Below are 25800 nucleotides of genomic sequence, written 5' to 3' on the forward strand. Positions count from 1 at the left end.
TCAGCATGAGAGGACAGATTTCGCTCACTTCTTTTAATTATTGGAAAATCACAACTGTTGCAATTTTGTTTTATTTATCTTTGCGAGGAATAAAACACGAAGAACAAACACCCAAATTTTCTGATCATTCCTTTTTATAACGACATAAAAGCTAATTTGTTTATTGGAATGAGTAAATCGTTTAGTCCCTGGTGGTCTCGAACTATTTTTTCACTATTAGAAACCACCTACATATTCTGATTACAATTTAAAGAAACCGCTTTTCGATACAACCTATAATTTTCAAACACGGGAAACATTTTATAATCGCCCTGTATTACAAAAAAGAGAAAGGAACATCCCTGATTCACTCATAGCTACAACAACTTTAGCATTAACTTCTTGTTCTCTTTCTTTTTCTTGCTAACTCTTTCTTGTCTTCTAATAATAATGGTCGGTTTTTAAAAGGCATTTATACTTTCATCAACATCAAAGTACAGCTACAATTTACCGAACAAGTTATTATCATTCAATAATAATGTCACCAAGAGGCAAAAGCATCTATCTACTGATTCAAAAGCATCTATCTACTAATGTCACCAAGAGGCAAAAGCATCTATCTACTGATTCGCTATTTATGCCTGTCATCTTAGCTACTAAAAGAGGTTCTAGTTTGTTGAAAGGTAGGCAAGGGTGTCCTATCATAAAATAATTTAACCAATCTTTTTCCAACCACTTGGTTATCCCTATTAAATTGATGTTTAATGTTATTTTTTCGTAATATCCATAAAGTTTCCGAACCACTTTTCTAGTCATCCCAGATCCTATGGATGATAAAGAATTTAATCTATTTTCTACAGTTTCTAAAGATTCTGATTTGAGAGATTTGACAGTGAACTACAAATCTATTAACTTTTCGTTTCAGATGAAGTCCCAAAGTGTATGAGGGTATTAAACCGTTTATCGGCTTCCTTTTATAGCGAAGAACCTCTTAAATATCTTCACTACTCCATTAAATCAGTGCCGTAATACTGCATGATCTTTCCCTTTCTCTTGTAATTGTTAACCATTCTCAAAAGAAGTAAGTGAAATATTTCTAGAAATAGAACAAAAAATTAAACAAATTTATATAAATGTAGGCCGCTAACCAACTTATTAAGGAAGTTTTCTATCTAAAGCATTATAAAGCAGTACTAAATACATTTTAAAACATTGCTACAACATGGTTATCCATTGTGTTCTTTAGGCCACTGAGGTCACTTTTTTACGGCACTGATACCAGTCTCTTTTAGACGACTCAATGTATTTTTCGCTAACTAAGGTAAACCACACCATGAAAGTTTTCAATATCAACATCTTAATTATTTACATTGTTATACAAAACTAATTATTCACATTTTTAGGTAGTAATATGGCTACCTATATGGCTATAGGTAACCATATTTAAAGTAAAATCTAAAGAAACCTACCTTTTTTTGGAAGATTTAAATTCCGGATAAAGTTTTTTCCATGTTAGGTTTACCAGAGAACAATCTCATCCACCCATATGTATTATTTCCATAAATTGTATGTGTTTTCTGGTTTGGTTTGTCTGTTTTGCTAAAATAAAAACCGAGTTTCTGGGAGAAAAACCTTGCTCTCCTCGCTTGAGACTGACTAACTCAGCCACGAACGAAAAATGCCCATAAACGTTCCTTGCATCACTGATGAGATTCGAATCCGAGCTTTTTCCACCAGATGTTGGGTTATTGTAATAGGGTTTTAGGAGCATCAGCGACTACGGCCATGTTGATCTGTGAAGCTGTCTGAAAACCTCATGTGTTCTATGGTCGAATTTCGGTTTGCAAAACCCGAGTTTCCGGGAGAAAAAACCATGCTATCCTCGCCTGAGACCGACTAACTTAGCCACGCTGTGCAAGAGGCCCATAAAAATTCCCCACGCCATCGACGGAATTCGAACTCAAGTCTTTTCCACCCGGTATGGGGAGGACAGCAATTCTACTAACTGTGCTACCCACGAGGGCTCGGATGTGGGGAAGACGATACCCTCGAGAATAAATTTCGGATATCATTCATTAACGATGGTAAGATATTTTTCATAAATCATGTTTAATTTTGAAATTTATTTTTTATTTTGTATCAAACAGCCCGCTGCCTTATTTAATCCATCTTGATCCTGCACTTTTATCCACTAGGGTACAATTTAGAAAAAACTCAAGAAGCACTATTCCAAATATGTCAAAACGTCTGTGAGGAGTGTATGTAGCCATATGACTTCACAAAATCCCATTGAGGAAAAAAGAGTGGCTCAAGAGACTGCATAGAATTCAGTACAATTAGTGTTATCTTCCAATCATCAAAAGTTCTGTTGAAGATACCTACAGAAAGAATCAAAGTTAAAGCTAAAGGGTTGACTATATCGATGTATATCAAATTAGATCTCAAGGGGGACATGGAAGCTGAGAAGGTATTGAAGAATGAAACTCACACAAGGCATACGGATCTCGTCTTTATACCATCGTTGCAGTCTTGTATGTACCTTAAATTTGGTCTAGAAGAGAGTTTGTGGCATATAGATAATGAGAGACTGTTGACAAAATGGAGTGGTGGGTTATTGTGATAGAAATTCGGGAAAATAAATTAGGACTGAATGAAAGAAATGGGAGACTAATAAAAGATTTGTACACAAGACAGGAAGTTTATCATTAGATTTAACGGAGAAGACTCTATGGATTTAGAAATTGGCAGAAGTTATTTAAAGAGTTTAGAGATTTGAACTGACATCTTTAAAATAAAAGTCAAATATTATATGAAGATTGGCATCAACGAAACAAACGTAAGAGTGTTCGCAGGATGGCCAGGAAGAAATAAAAAATCCTGACAGATCTAGAAAATAAATAACTAGTGATACTGGAGAAATGAAGGTGCATTGAGAGCGCGATGGAAAATGCGACGTGCTCAGACAAAATGAAGAGGAGAACTGCCAGGTGGAAAATATTTTGGTAAAAAGAAAGAAAATTACCAATACTTTGTTTCGAAAGTGCTTCATGCCGCGAAGAGTTGAACCTTGAGTAAAGTAAAAATAAGAAGGTTGGAATCATTTCAAAAGTGGATCTGGAAAAAGGATATAGAGGATAATGATCTGAAATAGCAAGAAAAAAGAAAAGTTCCAGAAAAATGGGGGGTAGAGATAAAGTACTTCCATTAGAGAGACTTTCGATCAGTGACTTCTTATCTTATATGAATCTGTTTATTAGAAATACATTTTCAAAAATCTTAGAAAAATAACAGAGTTGTGAGATGAAGAGTCCGACAGATTTACTTGTATTTAAATCTCCAAGATATATATATTTTTAAATGCTCTTTTACGAGTTCAATATATTAATGGCACATTACAGCTTTATTCTTGTACAATAACTTTATGATGGCTGCTAAGCCTAACCAAATTAAATGGAATACTGTATAAAAAAGCTATGTACGAGTATAATCAGCTGATTTAAAATTCTCTCTTCCTTTCTTGATAAAACTATATCCTAAGAACATATCGCTACTCGCAGATGTTTACAGGCAAACAACTTCTCGTGAGCATTTTATTCTGCAAGGCACTGTATTATTCAGAAGAGCCATTGAGGGACTTATTACAACGCTACTGAAATGCCCATGCAGAATTTTGTTTGGATACAATAGCTGAATGTACTCTGGTTATATGAGACCTGCGTAATCATGCTTGATTCTCTTGATGCTTCTTCATACGAGTAGATAATGGTTTCATCATTTTTGCTGCTAACCCGATGTAGGAACCTGTGCATATTAAATGAGACCCATGATTCCCACTCCAAACTCAAGATCAGCGTTTTCGCAAAGTTTTCGGTTCAGATAAAGGCCTCTCTCGTCAATTCATCACCTTTAAAATGCATACACGTGTATATATTTTCACTGAAAAGTTAAATACCAACAAGAGTAACAAATATACTGGGGTAAAGTTAAGCTAACCAAATCAAAACTTCGGTAAGAGTTTGAAATGAAAATTTCCTCTATTTTCGCCAATTATAATCGTCACCCCCCCCGTCCTGCATAATACAAGTGTTAAAAGAGAGTATAATCATCTCCAATAGCCGAACAACTCTCACAACGAGCTTGCATATTGTTTACAAGATAATAAGGCCTCCTTGTGGTAATAAATCTCACTTCTTTACAAGAGCATATCTTAGAGCTCGGTGCGGGCAAAATTTTGGGAGAAAGTTGATGAGTCCCAATTCACTTATCTTAAGTATTCTTCCACACATGCTCAATTGGATTCAAGTCTGGTCTGGAGATCTGGCTGACAACTCCATCCGAAGAAACTCCGAAGGAATTTTGTTGAAACCAGCTCAGACTTTTGTGGAAGAGCATTATCGTCCATGAAAATGAATTCAGGGTTGGGAACTCTGGAAAAACTCACACAAGGCATACGGATCTAATCTTTATACCATCGTTGCAGTCTTGTGTGTACCTTACATTTGGTGTAGAACGTAACCCCAAGGGTTTGAAATTAAAACAAACCCATAAAGTGACCATTGGTTTTTCCTTCCTAACATATTGGCTACTCTAAATTTCATTTGAATTGAATTGTAAGCAAAAGAGCTATAAAAGGGTTGCGGCTTGTAATTTTAACGTGGCAGGTTTCATACTAGTCACGTGCTTCATTTGCCTCAAGAAAGAGATCTTGGTTGGAATCCAGTTAGGACGGTGGAATATTTGCGTATTTTCACACCGTGGCTGAGTTGGTCGGTTTCGAGCAAGGGTAAACACACTTTCCATTTTTGGAAATAAAGATAAATATCTTAATTGAATTTGTTTTGGGGGGACAAATTTTTAATACTCGTCACAAAACTACAAACTTTCTCGTAAGGCAAAATACACCTGGAAATCGAATTAAATAATTTTAATAAAAAAGTATTGTTTTTTTTTTTTTTTGCTGCTGCAATTATGCCACGTTACGTTTCTTTTATTCAAAAATAAGATCTGAATTCTCCTAATTAATTGTGAATAGTCAAGCTTACTTTGAGTGCCTTATCAGGCAATATCTTCAAAACAGAACATTATAAAATTCTCTGTTTTGTTGTTGTATTAGGGTTTTAGGAACATCAGCGACTAAGGCCATACTGCGCTGTATATACTTCTGGAAATTGCGTGTTTTGTGGTCGATCTGTTGTTTGCTGGACGAAAATTCCGCGTTTCCGAGAGAAAAAAAAACATGCTACTCTCGCCTGAGACCGACTAACTCAGCCACGTTGTGGAAAGGAGCCATAAAAATTCCTCGATAGGACTCGAACTCAGGTCTTTTCCACCGGATGTGGGGAGGACGGCGATTCTATCAACTGTACTACCACAAGGGCATTTCGTTTTGAAGTGGACTGAGTAAGGGACACTAGGTGGAGTCTTATTTAAATAATATGAATTAAATGCATAACTCCAAACTAACTTGATCCAACTGAATTTTAGCTTTATCCATGGAGAGGTGAAATTCTAGCTCATTTTTTTTACTTAACATAAAGACACCATCTCTAAACGAGAACAAAAATTTACTAAACTACACGCACTAGCTACGTTTTTGGATCAACTGTGCGGCTCTATTATCAGGCCAATAATGGGAGAAAACACACGCCCATAAAGCTACCCTTGGTTTAACCTCCCTCTTAAACATATAAAGTAAATACATTCTTAATCAGAGAGCATTTTTCTGATTACAGCTGCGCTAAAAATGAGAACTTTTTATCCTACAGAATCAATAATACGCTCATCCGTAAAACAGGCTCTAGTCAGCCATAACCCTAGATATTTTAAATCATTTATAGAAAACCTCGTTAAGTCTGTTTTTCCCTCTTCATCACATCATCTGTAGAATTCGCTTTAATCATTTCAAGGGATACTTAGAAAGTATTTACCTGAATACCGAGAATTTATTAATCAATTTACAAAGTAAATTGATTAATAAAGCCAAGGTAGATGTTTTCTAGATCGAACTAGATATTTTTTCTCGTTTTTATGAAACTGTATTTTTTTATTTCATTAATGCATTCATTAATGAAATTTAAACATTTGAAAGTTAGAGGTATTAAATAAATAATAAAACAACAGTGGTTATTAATGCATTTTTTGAATTATGGATTGAGTTATTTATTCTCAGCTGGCGAAAAAATATTTCAGGTGTAGTTGTTGAGAAATCCTGTGCATGAGCAAAGTTTCACGGGTCGCGTCGCTCAATCTACCATGCACAGAATTTTTTTTTTACGAGGGATTATGTTTTTTCTTTAATTGGTCTTTGGCAAACAAGGAGAGTTTGAACGCTGAGACGTCGTAAACAAGTTCAATAGAGAGCCATACAAGAATAAAATGACTACACAGCTTTTCAAGCAGATTCATTCTATTCGAAGAGCGTTTTTCTGATTCCAGTTAGGGTTAAAAATCAGAACTTTTTGTCCCACATAAGAAACATTATTCTTATCCATAGAATTGGACTCTAGTTAACCAGAGAGAGTTAGCTAGTTAGCTAGAAAGAGAAAAGTAAAGGAGAACGTATAGTAGAGATAGAAAGTTTAAAGAGGAAGAATATCGGGATGAATAAAATCAAATGCTTGACGTTATCACGATTAGTATCTATGAAATTAATAAACTTGGAGAAATTTCAGGGAGTGAATTTTTAGAAAGAAAGCAATATTGGTGACTATCGATAAAAGTATGAACGTAGACGTTGAGATACTTGAAAACTTGTGTTTCAAAGATTCTCGCGAGAGCGTTGAGTATAGTGGGACGGTAACTGATGCAATCGGTTCTGTCTCTCTTCTTTGTAAATTTGAATTATGTAAGCTTAATTCCAAGCAGAAGAACAGCAATCACTAGAAGATACAGTGGTTGTTACTCTGTGAATTGGCACACAAATAGTTGACCACGGTGGCTTCAGAGTGTAGTTGGCCACAAACTGTAAATAGTTGCCCACAATGGTGAACTACATTGTTATTGACCACTGTGGTCAACTACTCACTATGTCTTCACAGTTGTCAACAACCAACTATTTTTTTTGCTTTTTGTGTGTGTGAAGGCTGTCCTCCCCCGCCAGACTATAGCAATCCTGCCGTATTTGTGTGAAAATACAAGCCCAGCAAAGCCGATCAAAAGGGTAGTGAATATATTTGTGTAGCGTGGAACTGGGGGCGTTGTTTGTGTTGAATGATGGGTCTCAGCGCAGTAGGTACCAGAGCACACTACCCACTGGTTTCCATCCTTGTCCCGTGGGGGAGGGCCGAACTGTACTAGCATTTCGAATATATCACATACTGATAAAGCTTATCCTGCTATTCACGGAGACATGCCAGAAAATAAAAAGAAAAAAAGTCCATAACAGAAAATGAAAACAACCTTCACTATCAAAACCAGGGGGGGGGGGACTGACCAAAAAGGAATTCAAATCACTATAAAATAATCCAATCAGAACAACTCCAAGTCCAAGATTATACAATTCTTCTATTAAGATAAATATCTCAGTTAATTTCAATGGTGTCCGACATAGTGAGCAGCTGATCAGCATAGTTAGATGGAACAAGAGAAAGTGAAAGAGACGAATTCAACCCACAAACATTAGGAAAAGGGACCGCTATCGACAAGGCAGTCTTGTCGGTCTCGGCAGCCATATTGGGCAATATATCGTGTCACCTGTATCGTAACTTTTATCCATCAGTGTACAAGTGATCATGCAATTTAATTTGAATAATTATATTAGGAGTGAATATAGCTTCACTATCTAGGAATACAGCAATAGTAGTAGTGACGTACTTTACAATTTGTTAATGTTATGTAGAGTCCACATGTAAATTTGGAGTTAACCCTGCTATCAGTTAACCCAAACTAGTAGCGATTCATTGGGGAAGTTGGGGTATGCAATTAAATTGTTTTCAAGAAAGCTTGAAAGTTATTATAACGAAAGTTTTTATTTATTTATTTATTAAATCTGTTTATTGCTCTGCTCAAGAGCCACCCCGTGGACAGCGGTAAGCTAGTGGGGGGGGGTGATATATACATTCAGAGGTTAAGGTAGGGACATGTGTCCGGCGGTTACATGGACCACATGTATGCTTAACCTGAAAGGTACAGGGTTTACAGTGTTTATCATTTTACATAATTTAAAGTTGTGGAACACCAAAGTGTCCCAAATTAAAGAATATTATTTTATCATAAGTGCTGTAAATTACAAAAAAATGGGAAAGCTGTACAAAAATATAAAGGATTGAAGCAGTCCATCACCGGTTGTTGCCCGTGGTATCTCTTCAATGTATTTGTATTTGATCAAAGTATTTGAATTCAGTAGTCATTTTCAATCTCTGACTGTGCTCTCTAACTTCCATCTCTAATTATGCAGCCTCTAGGAAAGTTACCATCTCAGAACGGTCTAGAGGCTGGTGGACACCCGCGCTCAACGAAAGCTTTAAATTGAAACAATTTCCCCACAAGAGGTGGAAGAATACGGGCCTAGTGACAGATAGAGCAACATATTCTAGAGCTAGGGCACACTTGGTCCTTGAGGTTGTCACAGACATTCTCTCAGATATGCCAGACAAGCTGTTCTTGCTACCAGGGAGTCTAAAACGCTGATGGAACTGATATTCGGGTGACACTCAAGTCAAAGTGGACCCAATTTCGGCGAAGTCCGGATGGTCTATGACAGCCAAATCCTCTGCTTGCACCTTCACGATGGTGGGACTGTTAGTAATCCTGGGTATAACCTTCATGCACAAGTACATGGTGGGTGACCACCCAGGTGTGAACCAACGTAAGCAGGGGTCGAGGTGTGGCACCCACACCACATGGAGGAACGCCGCCCCTCTATGTTACCAGGCAGTACTAGGTGATAGATGACTCTCATCAACCGGTGAAATACCACCACTTTGCTTATTGGAGGCTTGAAGTGGTGGAACCCATGTTTAGTCTTTAGAGCTAAGTTCCGGCCAACCCTTCCCTATCTCTTCCATCATGCAGTATGATTGATGATTTTTGAGGTTATGATGAATGTCTTGGCGAGATCCAATATTCCTTACATTTCGAGGGTACAGCTCTAAAACGGTGTTCGCAGGCCGGCCGCTAGTTAGTACACCGGACTGAACCTATTGGTAACTCTCTAGGAAGCTTCCGGATCAGCTAGTGTATAATCTTGCTACCTCTACTCTGCCAGATAGTGACTGGAGGGAGTCCGAGTAGTGTGTATGCGGGGAGCATTGTCGAGGCCACGTTATGTCAAGGATCTGGGTATATTCTTACCACATGTACGCCATATCCAAAAATTTCATTACTTCATACAGCATGTCCCACCCACTTTTTCTTACTATTGAATACACCATGAATTGTCAAAATAATAGAGCAAGCTTATCTGCGAAAAGATCTAAACCTCCCAAGGACTTCCTAATTCATTTCACAAATATACGTGGTCTCAATTCTAATCTCAACGATGTCCATTTCCACTTGCAGTCTTCCAAACCCCATGTACTTTTTCTGACTGAATCTCAGTTATCAGTCGATTCAACTACTGCTCATCTCAGATGTCCAAATTATTTGCTGTATGATTCCTTTCGCCTCAAAGGTGGTACTTGTGCATATGTCCGTTCTGATATTCCCTGTCAGAGACTTGGCAATTTGGAATCTCCTCTCTTTGATCTTCTCTGGCTTAAAATCTCTCTACCTCATTGTGTAAAATTCATCTGTTGTCTCTACCGTTCTCCCAACTCCACTAATCACTTGGAGCTCTTTGACTTCCTCTCTTTGCAACTTGACTTTCTCCAGTCCAACTTTCCTAACAGTGAGGTAATTTTCCTTGGTGATTTTAACGTTCACAACTCCAGCTGGCTTCCGTTTTCTAGTCACACCGACCCAGCAGGTCGAGATGCTGAGGCTTTTGCAATTACTAATGACCTAGCACAGATTGTTCATTTACCTACAAGAATACCGGACAATCCTAATCATACAGCCAATACGCTTGATCTTTTTCTCACAAACAACCCTTCTAAGTACAAGGTTGAAGTGAGAGGTCCTTTAGGCAATTCAGATCACAACTTGGTGATTGTCTCTTCCCCAATGGAACCTTTATCTCATGGCTATTCCCAACCTCGTATTGTTTGGCATTACAAGAATGCAAAATGGGATGACCTGCGAGACTTCTTTTCTTCTTTTCCTTGGTCTGATTACTGTTTCAAAACTTCTGATGTCAACGTTTGCTCAGATCGTGTCAGTGAAATTATTCTTGCAGGAATGGAATCCTTTATCCCACACTCCACTTTAAAATTTCGTCCTTTATCTAAACCTTGGTTTTCCAATAAATGTGCTAAGGCTGTCCAAGAGAAGAACGTTGCATATCGTAATTGGCTTGTTTCTAATTCTTCAGTTTCATTTTCTGCCTACACCAAAGCTCGCAACAATTGTAAAGCAGTTATTAATCAGTCCAAACTAGAGTTTGAACAGGCTAAGAGTAGAAAACTTGCTTCTTGCCCTAATGGTAGCCGAGCATTCTGGTCTCTTGCCAAAGCTATTGGCCGCAACTTTTGCCCATCTCTGCTCCCACCTCTGTCCAAACCAGATGGTTCTGTTGTCACTTCAGCCAAGGATAAAGCTGACCTGCTAGCATCCCATTTTTCTTCGAGCTCATGTATTAATGATCTTGGTAAAACACCTCCCACCATTCCTAACACGCTCCATTCAATGCCTCCTGTGGTCTTCCGTCAAAAGGATATCAGAAGGATTTTGATGAATCTTGATGCTAAGAAAGCTCCAGGTCCTGATGGTATTTCTCCACTTGTTCTCAAAACCTGTGCTCCTGAACTTACTCCTATTCTTTGCCGCCTTTTTTCACTTTCTTATTCCAAAGGTGTTTTTCCTTCTGCTTGGAAATTTGCTCATATCCAGCCAGTTCCTAAAAAGGGTGACAAATCCCTCCCATCCAATTATCGTCCCATTGCAATTACTTCTACTCTTTCTAAAGTAATGGAGAAATCAATTAACCGCCAACTCTTAAACTACCTAGAAACCTTCCGTCTGATCAACGATCGCCAGTATGGATTCCGTCAGTGTCGATCCACTGGTGATATTCTGGCTTATGTTACCCATTTATGGACTAATTGAATGGAATGGTTCGGTGAAACACAAGTAGTTGCTCTTGACATCTCAAAGGCTTTTGATCGTGTTTGGCATAAAGGTCTTCTAAACAAGCTTCCATCTTATGGTTTGCCAACTGTTTTTAGTAATTGGTTATCCAGTTTTCTCTCTGATCGCTCACTGAGGTTGATGGTAGATGGCTCTCTGTCTTCTAACTTCTCCACTAATGCCGGTGTCCCCCAAGGTTCAGTTCTTTCCCCCACTCTTTTCCTCTTGTATATCAATGACCTTCTTCCATTGACTGGAAATCCTATCCATAGTTTTGCCGATGATAGCTCATTGCATTCAACTTTCCATTTTGAGAAACCTTGTCCAGCTCAATCAGCTTCAAGTTCTCGAAAATCTGCTGCCAATTCCTTAAATGCCGATCTTCAGGTAATTCTCCAGTGGGGCAAAGACAACTTAGTTGATTTCAACCCTTCTAAAACTCAATCTTGTCTTATATCTCGCAAAAAGGATTCTTCTGCTCCTATGCTTATCTTTAGTGACACTCCGATTTCTAGGCAAAATGATATATCTCTTTTGGGGATTACCCTGACTTCTAATCTCTCTTGGCACAAGCACATTACCAATATTGCTTCCTCTGCATCTAAAAAACTTGGTTTTCTCTTTCGCTCTCGGCGTTACTTTTCTCCCAAACAGCTGCTCACTCTGTATAAATCGCAAATCCGCCCTGCCATGGAATATTGTTCCCACATCTGGGGTGGTGCCCCCAAAACCTCTCTCAGGCTTCTTGATTCCATTCAGAAGAGGGCAGTTAGGTTAATTAATGATTCATCTCTAACAGAGTCTCTCCACTCGCTTTCTCATAGACGCACTGTTTCTGCTGCATGCCTCTTCTACAGATACTTCCATGGGCACTGTTCTTCTGAATTGGCTTCTATAATTCCCGCTCTCTCTTTCAAAACAGTCCGAACACGTGCCGCCACCAGCCAACATCCATTTACTGTCCAACTTCAAACCCACAGAACCAACTTTTCATATTCCTCGTTTATTCATTCAACTGCCGTTTTCTGGAACAACCTTCCTTCATACGTATTTCCTGAAAATTACAATCTACAGAAGTTCAAGTCCAATATCAACAAATATCTTCTTTCGTCTTCTCAACCTCCAACCCAAGCACGGTACTAAGTACTATAGGTTATAATACCTCTCGTGTTTGGGGTTCTCATAAAAAAAAAAAAAAAAAAAAAACTTCAATCGCCTTAAATCAAGGGCAATTAAATCAAGGGCAATATGGACGCTACACTTGCAAAAGGAATTCTCCCCATTCTCAGTACAATGAGTTTCCAGACCAGATTGATCATGAGGTGTGGATGAACTTTACCACAAGGTTTGACGGAAATGGCCTAGATCCTGATGTAGTGCTTATCCCTGATGACTGAGTACAGAGGGACATGCTCTTTTGTACTCCATCAGATTGCGGTGATGCAGTTTTGAAAAAAAAAACTGCATCACCGCAATCACAAAGCATCAACTTACTACTGCAATCAACAACATGCCGGCGACGAACGCTATGGGGGCGGACAAAATCCCTTAGTTCACGATTAAGCGTATGAGCCCGTTCATTATCAATTCACTATTCTCAATATTCAATGTCATACTGCGCGGGGAATTCTTCCCATCTGTGTGGAACGTCTACACTATAAGACCGTTACCAAAGATCAATACCCCCACCATAGTCAAGCACTTAAGACCAACTGCTCAGTCCTCATGCCTCCTCAAACTGCTAGGGAAGACAATGCTCACAACACTGACTAGTCACATTTTACCTCAGAAACCTTCTCAGATACATTATGCACTGCCTGACAGATCAACAATCAGTAACCTCCAAATGACAACCAACCATATCATCACTGCATTCCAAGAAAGATCTGAAGTAGTGATAACCTACCTGGATTTGGAAGCGGCATTTGACAGTGTCAGCATTTCGGCACTCCTAAAACATCTCCAATCCTTCTATAATATTGAAGGCGAACCGCAAAAGTTCCTGACGTCGCTACTAACCAACAGGACCATTACGCATACTGTGGGTGGCCGGACCTATCAAAGAAACATCAATACAGGGGTACTGCAAGGGGGCGTTCATCAGGCTTTCTGTTTACTGCCATCACTGCCCCTCTAATAAACAATAGGACCCACATGATATCGTATGCGGACGATTTAAAGATGTTAACCACAATAAAGCCTTCGGATAACGTGCAAGATATAGAATATGCAATTAACAGCAGCCTTACACAATTAGGAAACTAACTCAAATTCTTTGGTCTGAAAATTAATCCAGACAAGTCCGCTTCCATGTTTTTTTCATTGAAGCCCGATCCAACAGCCATTCACCCTACGCATGGCGGGAAAACCATCAAAAGTGTAGCAAAACATCGTGACCTCGGGGTGATCTTCGACGCAAAGTTACACTTCAACTACCAACTTGAACATATGCGCCTTCAAGTCTGCGCGGGTAGCACAGTGGTATCGTCACCGTCCTCCCCACACCGGGTGGAAAAGGCCTGGGTTCGAATCCCGTCGATGACGCGAGGAACTTTAATGGGCTTTTTTCACTCCGTGGCTGAGTTAGTTGGTGTCAGGCGTAGATAGCAAGGTTTTTCTACCCAGTAACTGGGGTTTTTTCGTCCAGCAAAACAGGCAAATCAACCATAGAACATACGCAATTTACAGACACAAATACGGGTTAATGTATTTAATTACGCAACCCTAAAAATAATAATAATAATATGCGCCTTCAAATGAGCCGAAATCGCTGGATGGCGAAACAGCACCTTCTATACGTCATTAACCCAGGCACTACCAAGAGGTACATCTCGACCATCTTTCAACGTATCCTCTACGGAGCAGAAATTTGGGGTTCTGCGACTAAAACTACGCTAGAGCCACTATATGCAGCCGAGTTTTGGTTGCTCAAATAGGCCACATGAAAATCTTAGTTATCTCCACAGCAGCGAACTGCGGCGATGGCCACGGCTCACTGGGTCTGGAACGATTGCCAGTGAAGATGGACCAGAGAAGCCTAACCTTCACTGTGAAAATGCACGAGGGGAAAGAACTCCGGCCCCAACATCTGAGACGTGATCTGCTGGACAGTTTGTCCTCCTGCACTGAGACAGACCAAAGCCACAGTTTTGCTCGACCCATGTGAGACTGCACATGACTGAAAGATTTCTTCCCATACAAATGTTGACGATTATACAATCGCTAGACGTTGATTTGTACCGGTTTGCCTGCGATAAGCAGTACAAGAAAATGATCTTAACAAAAGCATGTGATCTGCTCCCCACCCAGTAGGGAGACGAAGTTGAGCTGCAAAATCTACTCTGAACTGTGAAAAACTCGATCTGTGTCGTTCTATTCTGTGAACCACGAATTCCTGTAAACTACAGTGGCAGACAAAAAAATGCATCACCGTAAAAAAGTAACATCCGCTTTGAAATGTATAAGATGTTCGATTACAGTCATTTTGTTTGTCACAAAGCCATTTGTATAAATACGGCGTTGGAAGGGTATACACGCTCATTAGTATCCTATTTTGCGGAGGTGTAAGCATGGCTCCATATGTTCAGTTGACAAGAAGAAAAGAAAGTGTAGCTGTTGCTCTGTCCCAGGAAGGGCTTTCTACGCGTGCTATAGCTAATTAAATAAGCTGCCACCAGTCAACAGTATCCCGGGTGCTGAAATTAAAGCGTGAAACCGGTTATGTGGAGAGAAGACCTGGATCAGGCTGTAAGAGAGTGACTAAGCCTTCCCAAGATCGATATTTGAAACAGCTATGCCTTCGCAATCGCCATACTAGTGCTCCTGGTCTAGAACTGGACTTTGAGATGGCCTCTGGTGTTCAAACAAGTACACGAACTATCCAAAGACGGCTTTCGGAATATGGTCCGCATGCCCATCGGCCCAAGAAGAAGCCTTTGTTGACCCAACTATGAGGAAGAACCGACTTGCTTGGGCTAAAATGCATGTTTCATGGACAAAAGAGCAATGGGACACCGTCATCTTTTCTGAAGAATCGAAATTCAACCTGCATGACTCGGATGTGTCAGAAGACGAAAATCTGAGGCATACCATCCTGACTGCATAATACCCACTGTATAGTTCCCCGCCCGTCAAGATGGTCTGGGGAGGCATAATAAGCAAAGGGGTGGGGCAAATTAAGTTTATTAACGGAACGATAAATGCAGTAACCTACACCATCTTGGAGGAGTGCCTGAAACCCGTTATTAGTGATCATGATACAGACGTCCAAAACTGCATTTCTCAACAGGACTCAGCTTCTTTCCACACAGCAAAATTGGTAAGTTTTATGCTATTTAGATTTAATGATGAGTTTGTCTTCTTGTCTCACAAGACTTTAAACATACACCAATGTTTTCCCTCGTTTTTCTCCCTTAAGGTGCAGTGATACCTCAGAAATGCTGGCATTACAGCGTTGGACTGGCCCGGCAACAGTGCAGATTTGAACCCTATTGAAAATTGCTGGTACATAATGTCGTCTAAAATTGCTCAGAAGAAGCCAATAAGTAAGATTCAGCTGCAGGAGAGCATTGTAGGGGTGTGGTACCACGAATTTGGGCAACTGTATATCAAAAAGTTGATTAATTCTATGCCAAATCGTTGCAAGGCTGTAATTGCAGCTCGAGGAGGAACAAAATATTGAGAACTTATTTTGATTTACAGTACATAATACTATTACGTTAACTTGTCATTTCAGTTTGTACATGTAAATGCAATAAAATGTATGTTTGGTTGTCATGATTGCTATTTGCATGATTTCTCATATTCCCATTAATTACGCATTTTACCCTTTGGGAAGATATTTATGTCAATTAAGTATATATGGCAATTAATGAAATCCAATAAAAAGACTCAGGTTGAGTCTTTTTATTGGATTTCATTCACAGAGACATGTATCCAATCTAACAAATGCATTTCGAACATTTCTGAAACCCACAATGCAGCGCAAAACACATTATTTGCAAAATTCACAAGTGATGCAGTTTTTTTGTCCGCTACTGTAGATGTATAGAGAAGTGGTTCACATGGTAGCTGTTCCTGAATTGGAATTTATTGATTCAATTTTGGTATTTTGTTATAATCACTGTTATTATCTTTCTATACATTAAAATAATTTTCTTCCTAATGATATTTATTCAGCCAATGGGAGAAGAGAGATGCGGGTTTCGTGGAAATACGTAACAAATACAAAAATACGTAACAGAGCTTGTTTTACTGTGGTAAAACAAACTTCTGTTTAAGTTTGGTCACGCGCTATGTTTACTAACATAACCACGCGGTACCATTCTGATTTACAAATGTAACGTATTTATTTAAATAAACTAAGAGTTTTAAGAGTTTAAGATCTATATCTGTATAATATCGGTGTAGATACACCACAGACATCTATTAAAGAAAAACTACGATCTTAGTGCGAAAGGCATCCACCGATGAAAAGCCAACTAGCTTTGAAACGGTGCCGTCTGGGTGGTGGTGCCCATTGACAATAAGTGACAATAGTCTTCTCTATTGGTGAAGCGGTACTTATTCGAGGTAGTGCCATACATGGTAATGTAAGAACAAAATTCTTACACTTATCCTAGCGAATGTTATGTTATAAATATTATAACATAACAAGAAAAAAAAGATGTAAATAGTAAATAATATTATTTACATAGGATGATCTTCAACCAGATTTCGATCGCTCTGTACCTTACAGTCAAGTAGGGGAGGATTAACGTAACAACGGGAGGTAGCAGGACGGTACACAAGACAATGGGAGCACTGGAACACTAGTACAAAGGGGGCACCGCAAGGCCAGTTCATGGTCGCATAAACAGAAAGTGAGCAGCTCTTTGGAAGGAAAGAACAAGGGAACCGACTCCCCCTTGTGGAGAGGAAGATTTTAAGAACTAGGAGGGTGAAGAAAACCCTGGATGCGATATACACTATGTAGAAATGGCTGCCGCTATTTGAAACAGACCGACTCCTTGAGCACTTACTAATTTCAAGGAGCGGTAGAGAAGAAACAGAGTGGACTAATGGCGGTAAGTGAATCGGGAATGATCACAAGGAAATATCTAGAAATTTCTAGACGCCCTGTAGTTCATCGAAGTTGATGAAAATTTCGTAAACAGGAAGTTACCCCAGTAGAGGGAGGGCCAAGAAAAAACGGAAGAAGTGGGAGAGAGCGAATGAGAATAATGAGATGATGGAGAACGAACGACGATTGGATTAAAATAGAATGAGCGGCTGAAACAAAAGGCAGATGCAAGAGGGAAGTGAGGAGTTTTATTGGGAGAGTTAGGAGTTTGTGGGAGAGTTGTGAGTTTTGGCAGTGTGGAAGTTTGGAGAGTTCCCGTGGAGATGCCTGAGTGATGTGCGGCTGGAAAGAAATCCCGAGAAGTGCCGGGAGAATCGCCAGAGTAATGAGTTGTGGGAGATGCTGTTTAAGAGTTGTTGAAATAGGAAGGAGATAATCCTTGAAAGATGGAAACACCTATGCTGGAGCTGAGTAAAAAAGGATCGAAAAGCCTCACCATAGAACGATAAGGAAGAGCTACATAGCCAGGCTTCTTAATAAAGCAGTAAGAAGAGTCCTGATAATCCTATTATGCTTCCCAGTTTCGTCGAACTGATCAGACGCCCAAAAAGCAGGCCGGAGCAACTTATTTAATAGCCGTATGGAAAGAAGAGCGAGTTCCTGAACGTAGGAGAATCCCTGTAGAAGAGCAGCAGTTCCTTTGCCGATGAATACTTCCAGTTGGAGCCTGATGATGGCCTATGCTGTCGATGATGAGTCGCCCCTGAACTGAGAAAAGGTAGTGTAAGGAGTGATTCCCTAAGTTAATATGTAAGTACGAGATAATAATTTTAAACTAGATTTGAAGAGAAGGACTTTAGAAAAATGTTTATTTAGTTGATAGTAGATTTGAAGAGAAGGACTTTAGAAAAATGTTTATTTAGTTGATAGTAGATTTGGTATTGATTAGTATAAAAGGAAGAAAAGGGTTCATAGATGTATGTACTTCATCTCAAGGATAAGTTAAAGCAAGGAAGAATTAGATACATGTACTTGAGACTGGTATGTTCAAAGTTAAGATGTAAAGGTGTTCTATGTACTAGAAACGTTACAAGATATTAAGATTGAATTATTTTGGAAGGGATAAATTAATGAAAGATTATAGCGGGGATTTATAAATCTAGGACAATATCCATAGAGGTGTTAAGCCCACTGAGGTAATTCCAGTTGGGAAGTTTAACTGTTAGAAAGTAAAAATAATGTTATGAGATGTAACCTAAACCAGAAGGAGAAAAAGCAGAAAGACACGAAGAGACATATTATATCATTTGCTATTAATTTTACATCTTAACACACATATAATGCCAGTTATTAACATTATACCAATTGATGTTGTATGATACAATTCTTTAATGTATATACTGTGAAATAAACAAATTTGTATATGGTTATCATGTGTAGTATTGAGTCATTCTGAATACTCAGCCAGTCCAGAGGAGACATACACGAACTATTATTCCCCCAGAATCTGTGATCTTCTGTGCAGTATACAAGTCAGGTGTTAACGTGGAGGGGAGGTAAATTAAGGGGGAAATTTAATTGAGAAATACAAAGTTAAAAGAGGTGGGTCTGGAAGGATAACGTGAGATAACGAGATTTATGATTACAGAAATAAATAAATAATAAATAATAAAAGAAAAAATATTATCCCCCCAGAATAATCATCCTCAAACAAACCATCCCCCACAGTAACTCGTTGTGAAGGTTGAGTACAATATGAGATACAGATTAAATGATGTTTTCCACACTACGATCGTAGTTTTCTTTAATAGTTGTCTATGGTGTATCTACACCAATATTATATAGATATAGTAACGTATTTATGTATTCATAGCTGAGGAAGAGACACACACAGAGTCGAAAGCTTCTGTAAGCATTTTATTTTATTTTATCAAAAGAAGCGAGAGCAGCGAGCAGGCGGCGAAGACCCTAGTTGTTATTATTAATCATTATCAGTGTCATTATTTTGCTATTATCTTCTTACTATATCTTATTATATTTATCCATGTGAAACCGCTGGCAGTATTCCAGGATGGGTACATTGTATCGTACCTATGAGCTGTGTTGATTGATTGGTTCAGAATTAGCGTTAAGGAAATTCTTTTGAGGAATGGCATTAATATTTATGATCAGCAACAAGTATATGGATGTTACTGCATGCGAAATTCATATTCTTTTCCAGTATGGAAGAGTTCCATGTTTGGAAATCTCAGTTCTTCGAACGATATGGCGAAATGCATCAGAAGTGCGCTGAGTCGTATCTGTACTATCACCAGTTCTCATTCATGCTTTCTGATCCATTGTTCGATATGTTTCCTGCGAACTCACCAAACTGAAATCTTTAATGACACTGTCATAGATCCACGTACACGCGCTTCGCGAACTGTCGATAGGGTGTCTTCCCACAAGTAGCACGTCGCTAAAACATTTTTCAATGCAGTCATGCATTTTACCCATCAATATCGTCAGTGACATACAGGCATACGTGCTAGATTTAAAAAAAGAAAAATATATATTTCTTGTAGCACCTCTCTAAACATCCATCAGTAGTATCCTGGCGTCTGCACGTCGGCTGTAACTCTATTATAGTCTGTAAGCTGTATTCATTTGCCTAAAAAAATAATAAAAAAAACAACGCATTTGGATTTATTGTTCAAACATGGCCCTACTGCGTACCATGTTTATGTGAGCCATACCATGGAAACACACGAAAAAGTAAATACAATAAAATCAAAACCTTCTGTAAGAGACGTGAGGTGGCGCAACATGCGAGTTCGTCATGTGACTTCCTTTTGATCAATTACGTGTTAGAAAGTAAACAATTATCGGATGCTTTCAAACCATTACATTTTATACCTGCTGCGATAATTAATTTACCCAAATCTTACTTTAATTTAGTTCAACGTGTGCGTGAATCTCTTAATGTTGCAAATTACGATCAATCATATTTTAGCTCAATGTAGTCTCTTAAATAGGCTAAGTGCGTGATGGACTTTAAAGACGATTAAAATATCAGTAGTTGTGCTTATCAGCAGCACAATGGTTGACTGAGGGACTTCATCCGTTTTATTTTTGAACAATATTAGTTTCGGAGTCCTTCATTTAGCACTTGTATTTAAATGTATTCATTTAAATGTTTATTTTAAAAGAAGAGTTTTATTGTGTTAATAAAATAATAGCCGTTTTCCTAGTGGGGTTGATATGAAAACTCTGGAGACCAAGGGGAAGAGAGATGAAAATTTCGGTGCAACTATTGTTTCAAATAAAAACAACAGAAGTCTGAATTTTTTGTTTTTGAAATATAAACGCAATAAAAATTCACTGCTGCATAAGACCAGGAAATATATAATGTATATTATATATTTTGTATATTAATGTTTGCGCCTCCCTTCATCAGCAAACATTAATATACAAAAAAACTTTACAATGCAACATCAATGATGCCGGCCGTGGTCATGTATTAGAAAGTGAAGCACTTGCACGAGGTTGGTGAACGTTAAATGGAATGAACACACAAATGGGTTACTGGGCAGAATCAGACACTTGGTGTTGACAATGTAGAGCGCGTACCTGGGACACATGTCAGCGTTCGTCGCATTACAACACAACTGCCTCCATAACGTTCATCAACCTCGTGCACTTGCTTCACTGTCAAATACATTACCACGCTCGGCATCATTTGATGTTCCATTGTAACATTTTTTGAATATTAATGTCAGCTGATGAAGGGACCCATCATCCCGATATAGTTTATATATTGTAAATGGTTTAGTATTTTGTAAATATTTTAAATATTTGTACAGTTTGTAAATATTTTAGTCCCGCTCTTTCGGATGCAACAATATTCCTCATGAATTATGGAACCCGAAGCAAAAGGCTTTTTCCTTCCTAAGTGACCTATGTAAAGACAGGTAAATAATTACATAGTGATATTTATTCAACCTTGAGAATGTTGGAAGGTAGGGGTAGGTTACTCAATGGGAGAAGAGAGATGCGTGTCACGTGGTACAAGTGAGCGGTGAAATTACGTCACTACATATAGCACAGGTATATAATTACACAGGTCATTTCCTGATTACATACCTTAGATCGTATCGTATCACAGAAAAAGATTTGCCTTACTCTGAAAGGATTTGCATAGAAATTTCGAGATTACATAGAAAAGATTTGCCTTACTCTGTAATACCTCTACATTTTACGTAGAAAGCGTGTGCGCGGCGGTTGGCGAGCAGGGGGCGAAGCCCCAGTTATTTATTAATTATTTCTATTATTAATTATTTCTATTGTTTTACTATTATTAATTTTTTCTATTGTTTTATTATTTCTATATTTTTATTACTATTCTATTATTACTATATTATTTTAATTATTTATTTTGTATGAACTCTGCTATAGCCAAGAAAGAACGATAAGGAAAATGACGCATGCGTAACTGAGAAAAATTTAACCAACCAATCAGAAATTTGAAGGATTTAATGCACTATTTATTCCCGGAGAAAGTGGAGCTATGTGCTATTGAAATAATAATAGCGGAGTTATGTTACCAATATTTTCTTCATATGATCTTTTAAAATTTATTATTCGCATTATTTTATCGTAGATTATTTATTTACAATATTTTTATAAGGATATAAATAAATACTTCTTAAAATAACTGCCACATTAAACTGTATGGTAATGAGTAATGAGTAAAATAAAACCATAACAATGAGTAATATTTTCACAAATTTAATATTTTTATTTATTTTACGCTCTTATTTCATCTAAGGTAATTTTTTAATACAGTTTTATGTTATAGATGCAAATTATCTTTAAATTTTATGGTATTGCGCCCTGGAGTAAATAATAATAAAAAAAAAAATAGAAAAACTATAAGTTTAATTTTTTTTTTTTTTTTTTATGTGAACCCCAAACACGAGAGATATTAGAACCTATAGTACTTAGTACCGTGATTGGGTTAAAAAAGCATGGGTTGAAGGAGAAGTATGGGGGGGGGGGGATGCCGGAAACTTTGCTCTAGAGACTAAACATGGGTTTCACCACTTCAAGTCTCCAATAACCAAAGTGGTGGTATTTCACCGGTTGATGAAAGTCATCTACCACCTCTAAAGATATAATAAAAAAAAAAACTCCGTCATGACCTTTTGGCTCTTGACATTTAAAAATCACTTTAGAAATAATGGATTTAGGCTTATATCTGTATTGGATTCATCGCTGTAATTCTATATCGCTTCAAGGATAATTTTTCAAGTTTGGAGACATCTCATATCAACCAAGAGATCTTTCAATGTCTTTTTCAAAATTTATTGGTTAATTTTTTTCTCTTCGTTTTCCTTAAAAATTCTGCTGCAGTCAGATATTTATCTCCACTAAAATTTTTGAGTGATCTCCTGGGATCACGTTTTACATGGTGAAACGTGGTCCGTCGTTATAGGGTTTCAAGACCATTAGAGACTAAGGCCATATTGCTTATATACTATCTGTAAATTGCGTGTGTCCTGTGGTCGATTTTCTGTTTGCTGGAATAAAAACACGAGTTTCCGGGACAAAAAATCAAGCTAACCTCGCCTGAGACCGACTATGTGAGCCACGTTGTGAAAAGGGACCATAAAAATTCCTCACGTCATCGATGGGACTCGAACGCCGGTCTTTTCCACCGGATGTGGGAAAAACGGGGATTCTACCAACTGTACTACCCACAGGGCACGTGAATAAAGAAAAGTGGCATAGCACTTCGACAGAATCTGCAGTAACTATTCTTTTAATAGATGAGTACTGTTGTTGCCCATCTACTGGCTAAAGGCAAACTTCCGCACATCTATCCTACTACCGACTTTCCTCAATATGAATGTATGCCCGCTCGGGTGATTATTCTGAGCAAGAGGAAGAATCCCATCCGCATTGAGCATACTCAAACCATTCAAGACTTTATAGACCTCAGTAAGATCACCTCGCTTGTGCCTAGTCTCCAGACACTGTAATTTGCAAAACTTAAGCATTTCTTCGTAGGGGCAACCCTTTGTTCCATTCACTAATCTTGTTGTCCTTCTCTGTACTCGTTCCAACAGCTCTACATTCTTCTTAAAATGAGGCCTCCAGACCTGTATACAGTACTCAAGGTGTGGCCTGACCATTGCCTTATACAAAGGGATAATCACCTCCTTACCCCTGCTAGAAAAATTCCTGTATATCAATGACAAGACACTATGAGCTACTCTTGCAGACCGTCTGCACTGCTCAGAAAACTTCATATCCGCATGCACAACTATCCCCAGGTCCTTTTCATTCTCTACCACTGTCAGTGTGGTACCACAGAGTTGATACGTTACTCTGGGATTACTGCTTCCCATATGTATTACTTTACATTTGTCAATGTTAAACTTCATTTGCCAACTCTCAGCCCATCTGCTCAACTTTTCTAGATCCTGTTGCAGCAGTGTACTGTCATTAGTGTTGTTAACAACCCTGCCAACATTCGTATCGTCTGCAAACTTGGACATTAAGCCTGATATACCCTCATCAATATCATTTATAAATACAGAAAACAACAACGGACCCAACACTAAACCCTGAGGGACTCCACTAATAACATTAGTCCACGAAGAGCAGTGTCCATTGATTACCACTCTCTGTCTTTTCCCACTCAACCATCCCTTTATCCATAGCAGCAATTTGCCTTCAATGCCACACTGCTCCAATTTGTGCAGCAGTCTTCCATGTGCAACAGTATCAAAGGCTTTTCTAAGATCCAAATATATGATACCAAATTTATTCTTTGCATCCAGTTCCTTTGTGACTACATCATAGTACCCAATCAAATTAGCCGGACAAGACTTCCCCTTAACAAACCCATGCTGTGTCCGAGCTATAACTGAAGTCTTGTCTAGATGATCCTACAATGCTTCTTTAACCAGTGGCTCCATTGATTTCCCTGAAACAGAAGTTAAACTAACAGGACTGTAATTACCCGTGTCTCCCTTTGTACTCCTTCGTGGATTGGGGTCACATTTGCACTTCTCCAGTCCATGGGTACCTTCCCTGAGTCCAGGGAAGCTCTCATAATTATGGCTAAGGGTTTGCTTACTTTCTTTGCGGCCTCCTTTAATATAACTGGACAGATTCCATCCAACCCAGGTGCCTTTCTTGTGTTTATCTTCAACAATTTCTCCTCCACTTTCCTCTCAGTTATTACAAAATCATCTAGCTCAGTGCTAGAGTTTAATTCACCTCTGGCATTCCCGTCCCTGAATAACTCCTCATGTGTGAATGTAGATGTAATATACTCATTTAGTTTGCTTGCCACCTGTGCAGGATAATCAACAGTTGAACCATCAATATCCAGTAGACCAATCTGATTCATCCCCTTCCTTCAAGAGTTTACATAAGTAAAGAACTCTTTGCTGTTTTTCTTTGCATCCTTTGCCAAAGATTTATCGTAATCTGCCTTCGCCTGCCTAACCTCCTTTGTAACTTGGTTACAGACCAACTTATATCTATCATAGGCTTCTGTGTCGCATGGTAGTTTTTATGTATCCCATGCATTTTTCTTCTCTGTCACATCTATAATTAGTTCATCTGACATCCATTTAGGCCTAAATCTTGAACAAAATTTTTTGTCGGTATGAAAAGCCTAGTAGCTTCCAAGATTAAATCTTTGAATGCTTCCTATTTTGAATTTGCTGTTGGTAACATCATCAGTTGGTTCCACCGTATAGAATTTAAATACTGTCTCAGACCATAGTAGTCACCTTTACGAAAGCAAAAACCCTTCCCTATACCCTTGATCGTAGTTACCTCTTTGAGGAAATCCCACTTCCGCACACTGTGATCACTGACACCTAGTGGTTCCTTTTTCTGCAGATCTTGATGCATGAAGAATCACTACTGATAATCAGATCAAGAGTATTACTCCCTCTAGTTGCCTCCCGAACATGCTGCTATAGAAAACAATCATCCAATAAATCCGCAATATCCTTGATAGTGTGTGAGTGGCCAATCCACAAATTCCAGTCAATATCCGGGAAATTAAAATCCCCCATTATCAGACACTTTAATTTACTGGCCCACTATTTCTCTGCACAATTTCTCATTATACTCATCAGATTTATTAGGCCTATAACACACACCTACTCTTATTTTTCCTTTTCCAGTTCTCATATCACACCAAACAGACTCAACATTGCATTGTCCACCCACATCAACTGGATGCACTTCCTTTGCTTTCCTTAGATTTTATGTGTTTCTTAACTAACAGCATAACCCCTGCTGCCTTCCTGTCCTGTCCTGTCTATCCTTTCTGTACACATTGTACTCCTCAAATTTCAGTTCTGCACTGCTTATGTCTGTGTGACACCATGTCTCTGATATCCGAACAATATCCCCCTTTGATGTCTTGACTAGCACTTCAAGCTCATCGAATTTATTAACTATACTCCTAGCATTGGTCTGTATGCAAGTATACATGAACCTGTTTCTAGTCTTAGTTACTCTAACACAGCCCATGTATTTACTTGTTCCACTATGACTCCCAGCAGTCCTGGAAATTCCCATTGCCTTGC

The 25800-nt window shown here is 38.5% G+C and overlaps 1 protein-coding gene across 1 annotated transcript in view; it reads right to left on the reverse strand.

The window, feature by feature from the left end:
* The window catches only part of LOC150083724 (calcium-activated potassium channel slowpoke-like), a 668330-nt gene that overhangs the window by 578665 nt on the left and 63865 nt on the right, over window positions 1–25800 (reverse strand).

This window comes from Mastigoproctus giganteus, chromosome 7 (genome assembly GCF_048544385.1).
Source record: "Mastigoproctus giganteus isolate SK-2022 chromosome 7, ASM4854438v1, whole genome shotgun sequence".
Classification (NCBI taxonomy): Eukaryota; Metazoa; Arthropoda; class Arachnida; order Uropygi; family Thelyphonidae; genus Mastigoproctus; species Mastigoproctus giganteus.